Genomic DNA, 18566 nt, shown 5'->3' on the forward strand with positions numbered 1-18566 from the left:
TGTGGGCAACGCCAAGGTCGCCCAGGTGCGGAGCTGGCGCAGGTAGCCCCGAGCCGGCCCGCAGCCCTGCACCCGAGGCAGTTCGCTAAGTCACCACCAGGACGAGCCGCCCTGGGCCAGATCGGAAACGAGAAACGAGAAACGAGACCGCCACAGATGCGAGGGGAACGCTGCCATAGGCCGGGCTCGCCCCCGGTGCGGCGCCGGCGTTCGGGCAGCAGAACCCTGAGTGTTCTAAGCCCGCCACAGGTAGAGGTCGGTCCCCCAGACCGGCCCGGACGGAGCCCGCTCCTGCCCGTCCTACGGCTGACGACCCGCGGGCACAGAACCACCAGGCAGGGGCAATTTCACCAGTGTAGGACCACCGCGTGTATACTTTAATTTTACATTTTTCTATTTTATTATTTGAATTAAAGAAAAAACAAAAAACTGTAGCGAATCTTCAGGGATGGCTTTCTTCCCCAGGAGACGTAGGTTCCTAAAGGAGGCCTATAAACATGAAGACTACTCAGTTTGAATCCACTACGTGCTTCAGTTCTGGACGGTCTCAGAGGTTATACACTTCCGCCACCTTCACCCGCAGACCCTCACTTCCCACCGGCTTATACGATTCCTTTTGGCTCACTCGCGGTTAGAATGTTTCCAACTGTTCTGCAACCTTCTCCCAGATGTTCGGTGTTCATTCTACATCTACATGAACTCGATCTTCACCATAACATAGCCATTCCTGAATACGTTCATTTAGTTGTGGATGGACTGCCTTCTTCTCTCAAGGCGTTTTCTTAAGGAGGGCTTATAGAGTACCTCAATGTTTGAGAAACTCTGCCTTTTCCCCCTCTATATACATAAATAACTGAGCTGGGTAAATATTTTGAATTCACACCTTCCTTCAAAACCTGATAGAACAAGAAGGCAATTGCTTCAAGGATTTTTGACACCCAGAGATTTCTGGCCAGACTTCTAAATCCTAAGTACTTTTTCCCTTGGAGGTGACATGGTTTGTTCCGCTTGGATGCCTGAAGAGTTCTGTATCATTACAGTACCTTTAATATTCTTACCCGGGTTCAGTCCCAGTGTGGGATGGGCTGTCAGTTTCCCACTTCCACCCGCCCCCAGCACATAGTATGATCTTTCAACTTCTGGATTCTATTTTTAAAATAGTCTCATCTTAGATAGCATATTTGAAGAATCTTCAGTTTTAGGGCTGAGTGTAATTTCTATGCTTTCTGTGAACTGAGGTTTTAGATGGGTGGGAGAGACAGGAGGCTGGAAATTAGCTGGGCTGAGCACCGCGCTGCAGAACTCAGCTCCTGCCTGGGAGCTGCTCAGTCCACTCACTTCAGCTCAGTACCCCACAAGGGGCAAACTCTGCCTCTGCAGGACCCAGTAGTGGGGAAATGCTCACATCCCACAGCTGCGCTACCGACTCCTTCCCACAGTAGAGGACTTCTGTGAGAACTCTCACAAACGGTCTGCTCGTCTTTTTCTCAACGTATCTTGTCTGGGTGGGAAGAGAGTGTGGGCAGATACAGGTAGGGCTGGAGACATGCCACACTTCCACAGTCTTGGGTATCTTTGTTTTGCCATCACTTTTCAACTCTTACATTGTGAAGTTGTACTTCTTCCTTTCTTGGCTTGTAACAGGTGACTTTTTGCTACTTTTTCTTCTGTGGTTTAGATTTTCATTCTGACCTTTCAGTGCTTTCTTGTGCCATCTTTATTTAGAAGTCAATCAGCCTGGGGGCCGGCAGGTGGCATGGTGGTTAAGGATGCCGGACTCCCACATGGCCGACTGTGGTTTGAGTACCAGACCTGGCGGCATGCCTTCTCACTTGCTCTCTCTCTGGCTCTGTCCCTCTCTGGTCAAATTAAAATAAATAAATAAAGTTAAATAAGATAATTCTCTTTTAAAAATCAATCAGCCTGTCGGGACCAGCAGTTAGCATAATGGTTATGTCGCTGGAATACCATGTAGTTGACTGCGATTCGAGTCCCAGACCCGGTGGCTTAAACTCATGCCGGCATGCTGGGCGCTTGCACGTGCGTGCCCAAGATCTGGAGAGGAGAATGGAGGAGAAGGGATTGCGGCGTGGTCATCCCCCCTGGGGAGTGATTTCTCGCTTTCTGTCTCTGTCTCTCTCTTTCTGGCGAGCACACGCACCCTGTAGCGAAAACCTCTCAAAAAAAAAAAAATCAATCAGCCTGTCTCACTGGCAATGCATTCTCTTTTTAAAAATCCTTTTTTGGAGGGTCAGCAGGTGGCATAGTGGTTAAAGTGCAAGACTGCAATACGACCAACTGCAGTTCAAGTCCCAGATCCGGCAACTTCAAACTCACACCAGATGCATATGTGCCCAAAATTGCAGGAGGAACTTGGATAAGGGATTATGACTGAAAACAGAGAAGGGGACTGTGGCCTGGCCATCGCTCCTGAGGTGATTTCTCACTTTCTATTTCTCTTTCTCTCTCTCTGGCAAGTGGACACGCCCAATGGCAGGAAAAAACCCACCTTTTTATCCTTAGATTATTTCCACAGAGATTTCTTTGAACACGAATATTCTCATGTTCACTGTGGCACCGTCCTTTTCTCTAAGCTTTCACCTGATGACCCATGCCATAGCCTACAAGTGGGCCCCAACAGAGGCTTGAGAGCAGAGGCTGCAAGCTCACATCTCTGTGACGTTCAAAGCAATGATGAATAGCAGGACTACAGTGAAGTGGAAGGAACGTTCTCCATGTAAGGGGCAGATGCTTACAGCTCAGACCAACTGCTGCCATGCTGGAATTCATGGCAGCATTGCCAAGGCTGGAGAATTTTCAAGAGAAATATATCTAATGTTTTCATATCAAAATCTCTCCATTTTAGAAACACTACAGGCTAAGCCATGTCTCTCTGGGCCCAAACTGGGTCCAAAGGATTCCAGGGAGGTCTCTGTTGCAGAGAGAACCACTCGAGATAATTTGTACAATGACTTTTATCTCTTCTGAGTATTCTGAGATACATTTTTGTTGTACAAATCCTTCAAATGACTTAAAATCTCTTTAGCAAGTACAGAACAAAAAGATTCATGCTGTCATATTACAATCTGATACAAGGCAGGATCCGATACTTTCAAGAACAGGTGTTATTGGGGTAACAGCTATGATCCAGCTAAAATTATTGCCGTGTGAGCAGTCACTGATTCAGATTAAGACCATATTAACAAAATACTGAGGAAATAATTCTTTAAGTGATGCAGAAAAGACAAAATCTAAAACTCGTTCTGGAAACAACATCAAGGAATAGAATGGAACGTCTTCAGTCTGAAAATGTATTTGTATCCTACAGCTGCCCTGATAAATAACCAGGAGTTGGCGGTTTATAAGATGTTTCTTAGAAGTCCTGGAGGCTAGAAGTCTGAAATCGCAGTATTAGCAAAGGTCACACGCGCCCTCTGGTGGGTGTATGAGAGAATGCGTCCTTGCTTCTTCCAGCTTGTGGTGGCTATTGGCATTCCTTGGCTTCCTTGGCTTGTGGTCATGTCATTCCAGTCTCTGCCTCCATTGGCACATCGCCTTCTCTTCTATGTCATGTGTTTTCATTCCTGGGTGTCCATCTTCTAAGGATATCTGTCATTGTATTTGAGAACTATCTGAATAACTCAGAGTGATTTCCTCATGTCAAGATTCTTAACGCAGGACTGGCCCTGTAGTGTAGCAGTTAAGTGCTATGCATGAAAAGCTGGATCCACATGACTGACTGAAGTTCAGATCCTGGCCCTGGTGGCTTAAAAAACATCCCAGATGTGTGTGGACATGTTTCAAAATGCAGATGGGGTGGAGAAATGGAGGAAAAAGGATTTATTGCAGCATTTGGGGATATTCTCTCTCCCTCTCTCTCTGACAAGGGCACACACCCTCTGGGAATTAAAAACAAAATCTTTAACTTAATGACACCAGCAAAGACCCCTGATTTTCAAATAAGGTAACATTTACAGGTCCTAGGGGATTAAGTAAGGTATGAACATCTTTTGGGGTCCCATCTTTCAATCGTCTACCATAGGTAAAATTCATGTCAGTTTTGTTGAAATTGACAAGCTGGTTTGTTGTTTTTACTTTTTTCACAAAAAGTTAATAATTACATTTTAAAAGTCAGTCACATAGGCATTCAAGTAGGAAGAATGCTACACAGATTTTGCTTTGTCTTGGTAGCAAGACAGATTTGCACAAGCGTTTGCAATAGTTTGTATACAACCCGCAGTCTCTTTTGCTTTTAAGATGGAAGTGGTCATGCTAATTCCTATGTGTACAGGCCCAAATGACAAACTGATTCTAAACTTGATATGAAAATGAAAAGAACCTAGAGGGAAAAAAGTCTTTAAAAAGAACAAAGACGGGAGACTTTTTCTACCTGGATTTAAGACCTACTAAAAGCTAAACTGGTATGGGACCAGAACAAGAAAAAAACGAAACCCCTATGAGGGAACTTCAAAAAAGGTTATGGAAAATTATTATTAAAAATGTATGCATAGTTTCCAATTTTTTGTATCAAAAGAAATTCGAATTTTAATTTTTCCATGAGCATTTTGAAGTCCCCATGTAGGAACTTGAAATGTGTGGGACTTCATATACATGGGGCCAGAAATAGAACCACACACATGACTTACTGATTTTTGACAGAAGTACAACATAATTCCATTGGAAAGAGATACATGGTATGGGAACAGGTTATATATATGGGGGGAAAACTAAAGCTGCATGCATTTCACGCCATACTCAAAAATTAAATCAAATTCAACCACAGACCTAAATAGAAATCAAGAGCTATAAAACGTCTAGAACTACCCTGTGCAATACAGTGCCCATTAGCCACGTGTGGCTTTCAGGCACTTGAACTGTGACTAGTCCAAACTGAAATCTGCTACCAGTAAAAATTATACTCCTGCTTTCAAAGATGTAAGAGGAAAAAAGAATGTAGATTTCATTACAGGTTGACCCCCTTATCCAAAATGCTTGGGACAAGACAGGTTTCAAAGTTCACACATTGTTTTGGATTTTAGAATATTTGCATATATAAAATAAGGTATCTTGGGGTAGAACCCAAGTCTAAATGTGAAATTCACTTAATTTACATGGGCCTTATACACATAACCTGAAGGTAATTTCATATGCTATTTCTGTATTGCAGCATTTTGACTGGGTTCTGTCTCACGAGGTCAGATGCAGAATTTTGTCTCTGTGGTACCATATTGGTGTTCAGAAAGTTTTGGATTTTTGGTGCATTCTAGATTTCAGGTTTTCATAGTGAAGATGCTTAACCTTAGCAATTTTTTTAAAGAATCATTTAACTTTATCTATTTTAATTTGACCAGAGAGGGACAGAGCAAGAGAGAAAGAGGGAAAGCAAGAAAGTGAGGCACCAGGTCCATGACCAGAACTGTGGTCAGCCATGCGGGAGTCCAGTGCCCTTAACCACCATATCACTTGCCAGCCCAAACTTAGCAATTTTTATGGTTACATATTGAAATGATAATATTTTAGATATATTGGCTCAAATAAAATATATTATTTAAATGAACTTAAGCTGTTTTTATTAGCCAGATTGTGTCCTCCATCACAGCTTCCCTTAGATTTGATGGAGCCCTGAATGTCAATCTGACAGAATTCCAGACCAACCTGATGCCCTATCCCTGCATCCACTTCCCTCTGCCACATACGCCCCTGTCATCTCTGCTGAGAAAGCCTACCATGAACAGCTTACTTAGGAGAGATCACCAATGCTTGCTTTGAGCCTGCCACCAGATGGTGAAATGCGACCCTCGCCATGGTAAATACATGGCTTCCTGTCTGTTGTACTGTGGCAATGTGGTTCCCAAAGATGTCAAAATGCTGCCATTGCCACCATTAAGACCAAGAGCACCATCCAGTTTGTGGATTAGTGCCCCACTGGGTTCAAGGTTAGCATTAACTACCAGCCTCCCACTGTGGTGCCCGGGGGAGACCTGGCCAAGGTGCAGCATGCTGTGTGCATGCTGAGCATCACCACAGCCGTTGCTGAGGCCTGGGCTCGCCTGGACCACAAGTATGACCTGATGTATGCCAAGCGTGCCTTCGTTCACTGGTACGTAGGTGAGGGGATGGAGGAAGGAGAGTTTTCTGAGGCCCGAGAGGACATGGCTGCCCTTGAGAAGGATTATGAGGAGGTTGGAGCAGACAGTGCTGAGGGGGAGGATGAGGGTGAAGAGTACTGACCTGTCAGCACAGTTTACACTCTGTTGTCTTGGGACTGCCTTATTTCTGTTCTGTGAAACTGTCTGTTGTGGTCCTAAACTGTCAATAAAAGTGATGTTTCCATTTTAAAAAAATGTGGCTACCAGAAAATTTAAAATGACATGTGGCACACATGATACTTCTGCTTGACAGCATTGTTCTAGAAGAAAACCTAGGGATAGGCAAAGATGGATCAGACAGGACACAAGACTATGCAATAACTATGAAAGAATAAGTAAATAATTGGATTTTACCTAAAACAAAACCTTTTATTCCTCACCAGAGATCACTAGGGAAATAAAAAGTCAAGGTCACATATTGGGGAAAAATACATATATCTGACATAAGACTTGTATCCCAATATTTGTTTTATTTTAAATTATTTATTATAATAATAATTATTATTAATTTGCTCACCAAAGACACTCACCAGAGGAAAAAAGAGGGGGGGGGGGGGGGAGAAATCAAGCTGCCAGGTCCAGGACTCAAACCAGTGTCAGCCATGTGGGAGTCCAGCTCCTCAACCACCACACCATGTGCAGGCTCTAGTATCCAAATATTTGAAGAGCTCATATGACTCACTAATATGATAAACAATGCAGTAGCAGTGAATTACACCCTTGAACAGAAATTCACCAAAGAAGATATGTGAATTGAATAAGCATGTGACCTCATTTCCCCAATGACTGATGAAAATTAAATCTACAATGAATTATGACTACATACACTCTGGAATGATAAAAACTAAGACAACTGACAATACCAAGAATTGGCAACAACATAGAGAAATTAATTCTTACATGTTTCTGGAGGGAATATAAAATGGTACAACCACTTTGGGAGACAGTTTAAAGGTTTCTTAAAAAAGTTAAACATGCATTTCTTACATAATCCAGCAGTCCCGCTTTTAGTTATTCATCTAAGAGAAATAATAACATGTCTACACAAAGACTTACATGCAAACATTCATATTAGCCCTGAACTGGAAAAAACCCAAATGTCAGTAATAAAATAAGCAAAGCACTGATACTCTCAACAACATTAGATGAATCTAAAAATACTGTGCTGAGCTAAAGAAACCATATATAACAGAAGACACAGTATATGAGCCCATTTATATGAAATTTCAGAAAGAAATCTAATCTGTAGTGATGAAAAGCAGATCAGTGCTTCCAAGGGTAGAGAGAGAAGGAGGAGGGAACTTTGTAGGACAATGTCAGAGTTTTATCTTGATTAGTGAGATTACATGGTTCTATATATCTGTCATGCTGTACCAAATGATATGCTTAAAATATGTATATTTTATTACATGGAAATTAAGCCTCATGAAGTTCATTAAAATTTTTTTCTATTTTTTATGAATAGAAATGGGAAGAAATAATGTGAGAGTTTTTATCTTCATCTACAGTATTTTTTTTTAAGTTTATATATTTATTTTGTCCATGACTGAGATGGAGAGAGAGAGAGAGAAACAGAGAATCCCTGTCAGGGCCTTCACACCAAGATTCATTCCCAACTTCAGCCAGTCTGTAAGTTTCAGCCAATTCTAGATCACGGGCAGGTGTGCACCCCATGTGTTCAAGGAGGTCTCTAGATACGGACCTGGAACCCTCCCATGTGGGGTAGACTGAAAGCACACTGAGTTGCCAATGTCAAGCCCCTCATGGCAGTTTGAAATTACAGTTCACCTTTTGTTTTTTCATTGTGAACTTTCCCTTTACCTCTTTCTTGTATACCATCAGTTTGTTTTCCCACTAGCGAGGGCTTGAGTGGCAGAGATGAAACTCAAGCCCAAATCCTTCCTCTGACTAATTACGCAGTGTTCTTTCCCAATAGCAAGCAGACACTGGGAATAATATCAGTTTACATTCTGCTAAACAGCTTCTAAACATAATGATGTGAATAAAAATATTTAGTATATTCAATTCAATAAATACCTAATAAATGCCTAGATTTAACTTTCTGTAACCAAAATATCAATATCACTTTAAAACCTATTATAAACATAAAGTTGTCTTGAGGTTCATGTCTACTGGCCTGGTCCTGGTCTCTTTCAATCTGCAAATTCCTTTTTTTTAATTCTACCATAGAGTGCCGGGGTCCAGCCTCGGTGGGGGTGGGTTGACACGACAGAGGCGACGCAGGAAAAGATGACGAAGACTAAGGCCTCGGTGCCTTTTTATGCATGTCTTGAGTCAGACACTCCTCAGAGATCGCTCCCTGAAGAGTGACAACCGCTAGGAATTATTGTGCCTTTTTATTGAAAATGTGTTACATGCAAGTAAATGGGTGAGGGGCTATGTGTTCTAATTATCAGCTCATAAAATTTTAACAATAGGGAATATGGGTTTCATTTAGGGTTGGATTAAGGGTGGGGCAAGAGTGCCCTGGGCCCATTTTGGCCTAAAAAATTATTCTTAAGCTTATGTTAAATGTATCTTAAAGGGTCTTTCAAAAGTCTAAAAAATGTTTGCCTAAATGTGACTTTAACACACCCTCTATTGTGACCATGCTAGAATAAAGAATTATAATTAACAGTAAGTAGTCAAAGTAAAAGAGAGCGGTCAAGAGACTTCCTAAAAAATTTTATCATATACTCAAAATGTATAAAAGAATGATGTAATTCTTTTACAGTAGTATATCAGGGAGTCAAAGGGGGGTCACTTCCCAACAAGGCTACTACAGTTTCCAGAGCAAATAGCAAGCGGCCTTGCCGACATGCTAAGTCGACCTAAGTTTTATTCCTAGGTCGAGGGGGGGGGGCGGGGAGCACAGAGCAGTGGCCTTGCCAACGTGCTGACCCGACCTAAGTAATACTTAAAAGTCAAAAACTCAAAACAAATCTTAGGGCCCTACTAGAGAGCATGTGCACTCACCTAAGACAGAGAAAGAAGGAAAAAAATCACCCCCCGCCCCCCAAAAGGGACAGCTATGCCCAAATCCTCTTTCCTCCAGTCTCCTCTTCGGATTTTGGTCAAACACGCACAATGTGTTTTTCAGCTGGGTCTGGGACTTGAATGGTGAGCCAGCCACGTGGGATCCAGCACCTTAACCATCGTAACACCTGCAGACCGTTGCCCTTGTTTTGACAATAATCTTGGCTCAAAGGACTCCAGTCCCCTTCTCTACTCTTGCCACTATTTGCAATGACGTCTCTACCCAGGTATCATCTCCTGAAACAACTCCCATTGAGTTTTTTTCCCCCATAGGTAAAACTACACTTGGTGAAAAGAGGCAGCTTACAAGAGGTGATATTTAGTATATACACTTCCTGAACCAAATTTTAAAATTTTATATGGTCGAGTTTTTCTACGTTGTATTGATATTGGAAAGTACAATAAGAAAATGATTGTGTTACTTAGCCATAAACCAAGGATCACAAAATGGTATGCAAAAACAGAACAGGGCTGCTTGTGGTTTCTGCGGAAAAAGTCGATGAGGGTGGCCCACTGATTTAAACAGTTATGTTTTCAGTTTTACTGTAAAATGTACTGACTCAAATTATACAAGGTACATACATTTTAAATTTTAAAGAGAAGTTTCTCGAAACCAAAATACTGTATCAAAAATGTAAAAAAAAAAAAAAAAGCTTCATCTTTTATTAATGAGCAACCAGAACTAATGAGAAGTGATTTAAAATGGAGCTAATGGCATCAATTTTCATTCCTGTTTCACGTGGCACAGAAAAAAGTTGGCAATGAATGACCAAATGCTAGCCTTGGAGTAAAGAAATGAAATAGTTTACAGACATCAAATATTAATATTTTTTCTATCTATTTATTGTAATTAAAATTTCACCACAGAAATAAATTGCAATAGGAAAGAAGATATAAGACAAAAAGAGATGGTAGAAGCCTTTTATAATTTAGGAATACCAGCTACCCATTTTTTAATTAAAAAAATTTTTTTTGCCATAGGGTATGTGCACTCACCAAAGAGGAGAGAGACAGAGAGGGTAAGTGAGAAATCACCCCCCAGGGGAAATGTTCACATCACAATCCCTTTTCCATCCTCCTCTTGGCATCTTGGGAACACACGCACATGTGCTCACATGCTCCTCAAGCCGCCGGGTCCAAGAATTGAACCATGGTCAGCCACCTGTGAATCCAGTACAGGACTCGAACCGTGGCTGACTACAACAGGAGTCCGGTGACACAGCTATTATGCCAACTGCTGGTCCCAATTAGGGCCTTAGAAAAAGTGCTTGAGGCTAAAGAGAAAGTCATTCCCTATACAGGTAGACCACCAATACATCATATTAACCTCACCTACAACACAGAAACTGTCATCCAGTGGCCCCCAGCGCCCCTGGTGGTGTCTCTGAAAACATAAAGTCCACAATAAATAAAGACCCTCCACCCTCAAAAAGTAATTAAACACTGACACTATAAAACCTAATCTAGAAAACAGGAAGAAATAACTCCATTGGATACACAAAAATCAATAATAAATACAAGGACACAAGAGATACACACACACACACACACACATATATATATATATATATTTTAGTGGCACATGTAACGTTTTCTGACTGACCAAATAATAAAGCAGAAAACAAGTCTGTACAAACTCAAAAGAAATAATTTCTACTACCTTCTGTGACTATAATGTAGTTAAACTTGACATCAATGATTAAGATGGCCAACTGGAAACACCTACCATGGTGTATCTATGGGAGAAAGGCCAAGAAAAGGTGAATAATTCCTACACTTCTAGAAAAGAAGTGAGGTGAGACTCATGAAGTACAAGAAAATGATGGCAGGAGCTTCTATCGAACTGACTCTCTACTTGGAAAGGGAAAGAAGGAATTGTTCATGTGAATTTGGTGAAGCTCTGGAGCTTTCCTTCGATGCAGCCACACATATATATATATATATATTTTAGTGGCACATGTAACGTTTTCTGACTGACCAAATAATAAAGCAGAAAACAAGTCTGTACAAACTCAAAAGAAATAATTTCTACTACCTTCTGTGACTATAATGTAGTTAAACTTGACATCAATGATTAAGATGGCCAACTGGAAACACCTACCATGGTGTATCTATGGGAGAAAGGCCAAGAAAAGGTGAATAATTCCTACACTTCTAGAAAAGAAGTGAGGTGAGACTCATGAAGTACAAGAAAATGATGGCAGGAGCTTCTATCGAACTGACTCTCTACTTGGAAAGGGAAAGAAGGAATTGTTCATGTGAATTTGGTGAAGCTCTGGAGCTTTCCTTCGATGCAGCAGAGAAAGCAAGAGAAACATTCCTCCAAAACTTCAAGTTCCATACTTTCAGCTTAGACACTGGCACTCCCCACCTGAAGAACAACAAAATTGCCATGGGGCTAACACATACTGTAGAGAAGTATATGGATATACTACTAAAAAGGAAACATTAAATCTCCCCAACCCCATCCAAACCTGAAGAGGTTGGCACCATCTTGAGAGTTAACCAGCAGGTGGAACCTATATTTCAATAAGGATGAGGCAATACGGAGTCTCCACAGCCCTGTAGGAGCAGAAGACACAACACAGAAAAGAAATGCCTCTAGGAGAAACAAGGTGAACATCTCCAATGACTAAAGTTGACCAATCTCCCTCACAACAAGACTATATGGGAGTACGCCTGTACTAACCCATCCCAACACAGACTAAGGAATCTGGATACTCCCCTTACTGGAGGGAAAGTTTACACTCTCCTCCCCTTGGAGTCAAGTCATAGGAAATGACGACTGCCCCAAATGACATCATCCACAGCACAACTTTTTCAATCTCCCTGAACTTTAAATGTAGGCAAAGGAAAAGAGAGGGGTGCCTGACAGAAGGCGGCAACAGAGATCCCCCCTTTAGATCAGAGTGGGGAAGACAGGGTACTGACCCAGACCACCTCCTGATAATGGAGTGCAGTATCCAATGAATCTTCATTCATCTCCAGGCTTACTAGGTTGCAGGACTCCTGCTAGGGCCTTACAGATAGGCTTGCCTTTGGCTCCTGCTTAATTACCTTATCAGGGCCACATTCAGATCCCAAGGGCCACCTTACCCCCCAGGAATCACCAGAAGGCTCCGTGGGACAGATAGATGTAGCTTGACAAAGCTTTCCTCACGCCTTTTTTTAGATCATCTTTCCAAGGGCCACAAGCTTGTATTAAGGGTGGTCCTGTCCCTGGGCTTTTCACATAGGTTACACAGGACCTGTATCTTAGGTCTCGCAAATAGGCTTGACTCCAGGCCCTCCTAGACCATTTTGCCAGGGCCTCATTCAAGCCTTGAAGGCCGTTCTGCCTCTGGAAATTCCAGGCAGGCTACATAATCTCTGCTTGGATTTGAAAGATGCAGCTACTGCTGGCCTCTCCTGGAACATCTCACCAGGGCCCTACTCAAGTCCTGACAGCCACTCTACCCTCGAAGCTTTACAAGCAGGCCACATAAAGCCCCACTTGGGTCTGAAAGACTTGGTTGGCCCCTGGCCCCTCCTAGACTACCTTTCCAGGGCCGCAATTGGGGCAGAGGACTGATCTGCCCCTGTGTGTAACAGAAGCTACTTCATAAATCAGGAAGAAGTGATTATTACTCCAACTACTGACTAAAACTCAACATAGACACACAAGAAATATGAGCAATCAAGGAAATGTCTGTCCCCTAAAACAACAAATAATTGCTTAGTAACAATGAATAAAATACAGGAAAACAGAGAAATGTCAGAAATGAAATACAGAACATTGATCATAACAAAACCCAGTAAGACGCAAGAGAAAACAGACATACAATTCTGGGAGGTGCTAAAGATCATTCCATGACAAGAAATGGAGTCTATAAACAGATATCTTTTTAATGATACCAACAGAACTTTTAGAGATAAATAATACAACAGAGAAAATTAAATTCTGTAGAAAGTATCGATTAGACCATACAAAAGAATTAATTTCTGAGCTTTAAGACACAACCTTACATTTAGTCTGAGTCACCAAAAAGAAAAAGTAACCATTAAAAATGTATACAATATACATGAAATCTGCAATACCATTAGGTAACTGAATAACCAACAACATAAGGGGTATCCTAGAAGGCAAAGAGCTGGATAAAGACATAGAAAATCTATTCCAAGAAATACTAGCTAAAAACTTTCCAAGTCTAGTGAGAGATAGATATCCAGAACCAAGAAATACAAAAGGTACAAAATAGATTGAACAGAAAAAGATACCCTCCGAGCACGTAACAGCCAAAAATGTCAAAAGTCAGAGGCAAAAACAGTATTTCAAAAAATAGCAAGAGAGAAGCATTAAGTTACATATGAAGGATAGGCTTATCAGACCAACTCCAGATCTCTTGGCAGAAACCATGCAGGCAAGGAGAATGAAAGACATTCAAAATTCTGAATAAAAAATTTTTCTAGCCAAAAATACTATATCCTGCAAAATGATTCTTTAACTTGGAAGAAAAAATAAAATCATTTCCAGATAAACTAAGACTGAAAGAATTAATTACACTTAGATCAGCTTTTTAAGATATATATAAGAGGAAACAAAAAGGAAGCAGAAATAAGAAAACAGAACAACTAGGAAAATAATTAACAAAATGGTACGGGTGAGTTCACACAAATCAATAATAATGTTGGCTCTAAATGAATCAAATTCTCTAATTAAAAGACAGAGGCTGGTTGAATGGATGAATTAAAAAGAGCAGCCCTCTATCTGCTGTTTGCAATAAATACTGCTGGGACCTGCTCGACTGAACACGTTTTTCTGAATGGGGAAGGCTGTGGATTAGAAATAGACACAATAGGGACCAGTAGGTGGTGTAATGGTTAAGGCATTGGACACTCCCTCATGGCCAGTCATGGTTCAAGTCCCGGACCTGGTGGCTTGCTTTCTCACTTTCCCTCTCTCTCTCTGGCCAAAATTAATCAATGAATAAATAAAATTAAGTAAATAATTAAAAAATAAAAGAAATAGACACAATAACAAACACACAAAGCATACAAGTATAAAAAAGTCAGGATTGGGTGGGCTCAGCTTCTTTGATAGAGAAGTTGTAACCTCAAACCAGCCTCAGGTTTATTCTTCTAAAGGGCAGAAAATGGGGTAAGAGGAAATGGAATGTAAAGCCAGTTGTTTTTGGATGTAAATCATCTGAAAATGTGAAAATGACTGGCGCAATGTAATTTCTCTAACCTTTTTGGGGCAAAATCTGATAAACACATGTAGCTTTCTTTAGCCTCATACTGCCCTGCAGTATTGGGTTTTGGGTATCAGGAACAGCAGGAAGATAATTCATAACAACAGGCAGACAGCGCTTTCTTAGTAAATGCTCTCAATAGCCATTGCTACAGTAGCTGGAAATGCATTCCTGCATGCCTCTAAAAGTCACCTTTTCTTTTTTTTTGAGAGAGATTTTCGCTATAGGGCGCATGAGCTCGCCAGACAGACAGAAAGAGACATAGAGATAGAAAGCAAGAAATCACCCCCCCAGGGGGGATGGTCACGCCGCAATCCCTTCTCCTCCATTCTCCTCTCGGGATCTTGGGCACACATGCACACGCGCCCAGTGTGAGTTTTAAGCCACAGGGTCCGGGACGAGAACCGCGGTTGACTATGTGGGAGAGTCCAGTGACATAGCCATTAGGCTAACTGCTGGTTCCCTAAAAGTCACATGTTTTCTCAGATTGTCACTCTCTACATAACCACTTTTTATTTATTTTTTTCTAATTTGAGTTTGAGGAGTTGGATGGTTGTTGCCTGGAGCTCTCCCTGAGTGATTCTGCAGACTTGTAGAAAACCAACCATAAGCAAGATTATTGACACAACTAGTCTCAAGAAATAATATAAGGGGTCGTGAAACATGTTGATCAGTGCCTTTGCAAAGGGGTTCTTATAATTACATAAATCCATACTGACTAAAATTTGTGATCCATATGAAGTAAATTTAATCTCAGCATATTTAGTAGTAACTGAACATGTATAACCTATAGTAACAAAAACCTGTTTAAGAAATTTGAGCACAGAACTGTTTTATTAGATTAGCCCCCAAAATTTGATTTTTATAAAATTTAAAAGACCAAAAATAGGGACTATTAAAGTATGTTAACTTAATAATGAGAGCTATAAGGATTTAGGAAGAACTAGATTGCCATTCAGGCTCTCTATGAGTTTATGTTTAATACTGGATTTATAAGTTTTTATATTAACTTTTAATTTAGGTGTATAACATTGTTTACTAAAAGAGATTGTCATTTGGTAATTTGACTTGAATTAATCTCATGGAATTTAGCCAAATTACAGATTTTAACAATCTACTTATGATCTTATTTAGTGTGTCAGGAAGTACTATAACAATTGTGATACTGGCTACTTAGCATGTAATTTTGCCAACCATTTTTTATTTATGGCAAATTTTGGTTTTGTTTAATGGTTGGCTTAGCAGATTAGCAAAGCAATTAATTTTTCCATAGAAAAATTGAAACAAAATGTTAAAAAATCTAGTCACTAATCCATTTTCCCTGCTAATCAGATATCTACCTAGTTAAATGATTAATTACTAGAAACCTGTACTTATAAGAGTACATTTTTTTCCCATCCTCTTTGTGAATTTCCTTAAAGATATAACACATTAGGATTATGGCTATTTGGAAAAGATTTTAGAAAAAACGTTAAATAAAGTAATTACCCATGGATAATAAGATTTGAACTAACCCTAGTTAAAGATTTGACAATAATTTACAACTGAAAAAAAAATTGGCAGTATTTATGGCATACAACTAGTTTAATATTACTTGTAACTGCCTGATTAATACCCTATCATTGACTTTTAGGAATTTTAAATTATTTTGGAATATAAATACATATATGAATACGGAATACAGGGACCAGCAGTTAGTGTAATGGCTATCTTGCTGGACTCCCACGTAGCTGACCATGTTTCGAGTCCCGGACCTGGTGGCTTAAACTCACGCCGGGCGCGTGAGCGTGCGTGCCCAAGATCCTGAGAGGAGAATGGAGGAAAAGGGACTGCAGTGTGGCCATCCCCCCAGGGGGGTGATATCTCACTTTCTATCTCTCTGTCTCTGTCTGTCTGGTGAACGCATGCACCCTTTAACAAAAACCTCTCAAAAAAAAATATGGAATACATACATTATATATTTACAAATATATTTGTAATTTATTTATACATATAACAATGTAAATAAAATTGAAAATACTTGATTTGACAATGTTTCCTAATATCATTTAATACATTAAAAGAAGCCTGATTGATTTAATACATGTCTCTTAGATGTTTCAGGGGCCCTTTGTAAACATCCAAAAGTTATTCTGAGGTCAAAAGAACTTAATTTAGAATTTGATTCTGGGGAAAACTTATTAAAGATAGCAAAAGCTTAAATATTTAACTGTAGGAAATGAAAGTTAACTGTTGTAAGCATCTTAGGGATGAAAAGGGCTAACTTTGTTGGCATTAAAACAAAATACATAGCATACTACAGTAGTCAGATATGACTTTCAGAGATGAACCAAATGACCCAAAGACCAATATATGGCTTCCATATAATTATTATAAGAGATATACTTATAAAAATTGTACATTGTGCCCAATGTTTGATTAACAGTGCATACTACTGTTTTTAGCCAGTAGTCCTATAACTGAACCACAGGAGAATTAAAAATTGAACTTTAGGAAAATCAGTCTTTTAAAATAGCGCCTAAACTTTTCTTTGGGTTTTATGTTTTGATTACCTGTGAAAAACAAAATGTTAAAAAACCTAGTCACTAATCCATTTTCCCTGTTAGTCAGATATCACCATGTGACATATAAGATATAAATACTAGCTGTTTCATTGAATGGATTATAATAAACATGATGCTGCCTGATCAATAAAACATTGGACAAAATATTTGTCGGAAATTGTGAAAATCTTCACTTATTATGGAAACTGGCTTATTTGTCAATGATTTTTAAGTCAAGTGAACTAGAGGAGTGTTTAATTTGTATGAGTGGTCTTTTTTATAAACCAAATTAAATGGAATTCCTTAAGAACTTCTATTATATAGACATACAACATACAGTATGTAATATGACATATTATATGTATGCACACACACACACACACCTGCAAAAAGATTTTAAAAAAATCTCATAAGACATTTTTATGAGAAAATGTTTGTGAGGTAAAGGAGTTACACAGATACGGTGAAATAATGCATGACAATTTAAATGACTTTATAGTTGTATTTTATACAGCTGTTCTCTTAAGCTGTCTATATTAATTTCCAGCTCTTGCAAACGGACAGTGATTTGTTTATCAATATTTAATTGGGTGCCCAATATTTGATTAACAGTGCATACTACTAGAGCACTTGGAATGGGCTTAGGTGAGACTACTTTGGGAAAAACAAATGCAGTAATACAGGCAAATTGTATAACATGATCAGAAGGGTAATGACGATCTATTAGGGGAATAAGAAAACAGCAACATTCATGCTGTCTTTGGTCATTTTTGAGTCCAATGCAAGAGATTACATTTACTTAAGAGGCCTGCTGTTCTAAGCAGTAAGCAAAAGTAACATTTGTCCATTAACGTTTATGGTTCATTTTTACAGAACACCAATACTGGGCATTTTCTTTCTCATAAAACTGGAGTTCTAAAAATGATATATCAAAAATTATTTATCTATGCAGTTATATAATAGATTTTTGTTATTTTCCCTATTATTCCCCATTAAAAAAAAATTTTTTTGGAGTAGGGGTTGGGCAGTTTCTGTAACAGAATGTTAAGACCAAACAGTGTTTAGTGGAGGCTCTGAAGACTCACAGAATATTTTGAAGGGAAGCTACAATTGGGAACTGTGGAAGGCAAAAAAGAACTTTAAAAGATTAGTATGTTGAAAACTTTTTAATTTAATAAATTTAAGAACAGTATTAACATGCTTTAAAAGGAGTTCAGAGTATCCATACCTATGTAAAAGAAGGCAAACAATTAGAGACATAATTATTTAATGTAAAGTAGATAGATGGGATTCCAGACAGTTTTTCAAAAGAATAATTCGCTCTTTTACAGTGTTCTTCAGGGGCTCTAACAGCCTAGGTACTTGTTAGAGTCTGTTCCATGGGAAGCAATCTTGAAACTGTAAATAAGGAAACTGAAAATAGTGAGAACAAAGTATACAGACAATCAGTTGTTTTTATGATATATAGTATTTAAAGATAATTATCTAATTTGTGACTAATGGCATTATATTATTACAATTAGCTTTACTTATTATTACTATGTATTATTTTATTATTATTATTATTTTAATAGACTGGGGAATTAAACACCTCAGGAAAGGCCATT

At 39.4% G+C, this 18566-nt stretch overlaps 1 pseudogene; it reads left to right on the plus strand.

The window, feature by feature from the left end:
* Positions 1-6230, plus strand: part of LOC102473357 (tubulin alpha chain-like) — a 55213-nt pseudogene extending 48983 nt beyond the window's left edge.
* Positions 6231-18566: the final 12336 nt, after the last annotated feature.

This window comes from Tupaia chinensis, unplaced genomic scaffold, assembly GCF_000334495.1.
Source record: "Tupaia chinensis unplaced genomic scaffold, TupChi_1.0 Scaffold139457_1, whole genome shotgun sequence".
Lineage (NCBI taxonomy): Eukaryota > Metazoa > Chordata > Mammalia > Scandentia > Tupaiidae > Tupaia > Tupaia belangeri.